General features: G+C 42.9%; 1 pseudogene; it reads left to right on the forward strand.

Moving 5' to 3' along the window:
• The first annotated feature begins 1,750 nt into the window (after positions 1 to 1,750).
• LOC103255297 lies at positions 1,751 to 2,635 on the forward strand (annotated as a pseudogene).
• Positions 2,636 to 3,390: the final 755 nt, after the last annotated feature.

A 3,390-nucleotide genomic window follows, 5' to 3' on the forward strand; every position in this document is an offset into this window, starting at 1 on the left:
AGCCTCCCAAGGCACGGGATTACAGGCTGAGACACCGAGCCCGGCAGAACATGCATTTGAAACATTAGCCTACATAATAGTGATGCAGGTGAACCAGGAGGCTATTTTGAGAAGTGGAGAGAACATGATCTTGCACAATGCTAAGGACATGTTTATCAAACGAATAATTAAAGGAACAATGAGCAGGAGAAGAGAAAGCAAAAACGGGATTACAAGAGGGGAGACATAAGAAAAGAAGTAAACAGTGGAGAAAAGCCTGGCCTTGAGGCGCATTAGGGGTGGAGACATTTTGGCACAGGTGGCTGGGGCTCATGATGGTAGACGAGGCATATGGAGTGTGCTCCTGAGCTTGCCAGCCCTGATTTCCCGGGGGAAACCCTCTGTTTTGAGGAGCCTGCCTTTCATGAAGCATTTTATGTACATCCTGCTGTCACTGTCCTCTACAAGCTGCTCCTCTGCTAGAGGCATTTTCATGGCTGATAGTGTTGACTTTATTTGAGATTCTGGGAGCAATGGAAAACAGGGAGCACCGTGTTGATAGATTCAAAATCAGTTGCCACACTCCAGCTTTTACTCATTTGCTGCAGAAAATTTAATTTAAGCCAAAGAAATGAGATTTCTCTAGTCTTGCAGTCTCCTTATCTTGATTTTCTGATGCCCAGGTAATAAGCTCCCCCCGCCACTTTACTTTTCTAAAATAGTTATCATTTTGTAATCCACCCACAGCCCTTATGAGGGAAGCGGCCAACTAAGGTCAGGCAGAGTAGTCAAGCTAACATCAAGGGATCAGGATGAAATGCACCTTGAGTAATGCAAGTAGATACTGGAAGTGATAGAGATAACTATCATGAAGACATAGAACATAAACAGGAAATGTCAGATGAACTAACAAACAACTCCAGCAGGCTACATGACTGCCGCTGTGGACATGAATGTGTTGAGCTGTATGTATGAGGGGGGACCCCCCAAAACCCCAGAATTATCTTTTGGCAGTTGGGCCCCTTGTAGTACACTCAGAATTTGTTTCTCTGGATCAAATGTTCATCCAAAGTTTTTATCTGGAAGTTTTGAGAAGGTTGTGTCACGATTTGCAGAAGAAGCATCAGAAGTTATGGCAAACAGGTGACTGGTTCTTCCACCATGACAATGTACCTGCCCACATCACGTTAAGTGTTCAGCAGTTTTTTACCAAAACGGCATGACTCCCATACCCCACCCTCCCTATTCACCCGATCTTGCCTCCGAGTCACTTTCCTTTTTGTTTCCCCAGATTAAAAAGTTCCTCAAAGGAAAACATTTCGCTGATATGGAAGAGGTGAAACAAAAATGGCAGAAGCACTAAAAGGCATCAAAATTGATGAGTTCAAAAACTTTTGAGTAGTGGAAAAAGCACCTTAATAGCTGAACTGTATTGCATCAAACAAAGAATACTTTGAAGGTGACTGAAGTTTAAGCATATAAGAATAAATATACAATATTTTATAAATAAGTTCTGGGTTTGGGGGTTTCCCCCCTTGTACCTTTCCAATTAGGCTATTTTAAAAGTTTCATATAACCTCCGTCAGTGTCTTAATACATTTCTTTCAGAATAAACAAAATGCCCTTATGTTCAAATGCTCAACAAAGGCCAACAATTGGTTATTAACATTATATCTTTAAGAATTTGAGCTCACCTCCCCACCCTACCCAGAGAGGGATCCATACAGTGTTGTTCTGAATTCCTGTTATAACTTAAAGGGAAACTTTTGCAATGTCCAGAGCCCTTGATGTCCTGCAAACGAAGGAGGAGCATATCCTCAAATTCCTTGCAGCAGGAAGCCATGTAGGTGACATCAACCTTAACTTTCAAATGGAACAGTACATCTATAAAAGGAAGAGTGATGGCGTCTATGTCATAAGTCTGACGAGAACCTGGGAGAAGCTTCTGCTTGCAACTCGTGCCATTGTTACCATTGAAAACCCTGCCGATGTCAGTGTCATATCTTTCAGAAATACTGGCCGGCAGGCTGTGCTGAAATTTGCTGCTGCCACTGGAGCCACTCCTACTGCTGGCTGCTTCACTCCTATAACCTTCACAACAAGATGCAGGCAGCCTTCCGGGAGCCCTGTCTGCTGGTGGTTACTGATCCCAGGGCTGACCACCAGCCTGTCACAGAGGCATCTTATGTTAACCTGCCCACCATTGCTCTGTGTAACACAGACTCTCCTCTGTGCTGTGTGGACATTGCCATCCTGTGCAACAATAAGGTCGCTCGCTCAGTGGGTCTGATGTAGTGGATGCTGACTCGGGAAGTTGTGCACATGTGTGATATCTCCCATGAACACCCATGGGAAATTATGCCTGATCTCTATTTCTACAGAGATCATGAAGAGATTGAAAAGGAAGGGCAGGCTGCTACTGAAAAAAGCTGAGACCAAGGATGAATTTCAGGGTGAATGGATTGCTCCAGCTCCTGAGTTCACTGCTACTCAGCCTGAGGTTGCAGTCTGGTCTGAAGGCATGCAGGTGCCCTCTGTGCCAGGTCAGCAGTTTCCTATTAAAGACTGGAGTGCTCAGCCTGCCACAGAAGATTGATCTGCAGCTCCCACTGCTCAAGCCACTGAATAGGTAGGAACAACCACTGAGTGGTTTTAAGCTGTTCTTCCCCAGGTTCTTAAACAACATGGAAATAAGGTTGATGGAAAATAAACCTCAGTTTCTAAAAACAAAAACAAAACAATATGAGCTCTTCCGGGGGCACTGTCTAAAGGCACTCACAATGGCCCAGCGTTTGACATACCGTCATAGGTTTTCCTACAGTACAGTCTCTAACAAAATAGGTTATCCTGAACCCTTGGTAATAGGATTGTTTGCCTATATACCAAGAAGGTTGGGAAGCACCAAAGTCTGCATGTGGTGTGTGCCCAGGCAGACTTCAATGGGTTCATGCTGTGAGGTCTAAAGTTCTTATGAGGTTGTCCAAAACAACAACAACAAAAAACATGTCAGCAGGGTCAGTGGTGGTTCCATGTGTGCAAAATGTGCTCATGACAGGATTAGGCATGCTTTCCTTATTGAGGAGCATAAAATTGTTGTGAAAGTGTTGAAGACACAAGCACAAATTAGAAAGCAAAATAAATAAATGAAGTTTTTTTTTTTCTTTCTGTAATGAAAATTAAGACTTGTAAAAAAAGAAAAAAGAATTTGAGGTGTGCCAGTGAGTTAAATGAGCATTTTTTCTGGGAAGGTCAACTAGAATTATTCTTCTCTTCTTAAAATGCCATAATAGGAATATTGTCATTGTAATATCATATTAAGCCATTATAACAAGAGCTATGCTCTATGGAGCACTCAATGTGTGGCTCATACCATGCAAAGTACAGTACATATGTCGCCTTATTCAATACTTT

The sequence above is a fragment of the Carlito syrichta genome, unplaced genomic scaffold, assembly GCF_000164805.1.
Source record: "Carlito syrichta isolate Samal-C Ts95f unplaced genomic scaffold, Tarsius_syrichta-2.0.1 Scaffold288001, whole genome shotgun sequence".
Lineage (NCBI taxonomy): Eukaryota > Metazoa > Chordata > Mammalia > Primates > Tarsiidae > Carlito > Carlito syrichta.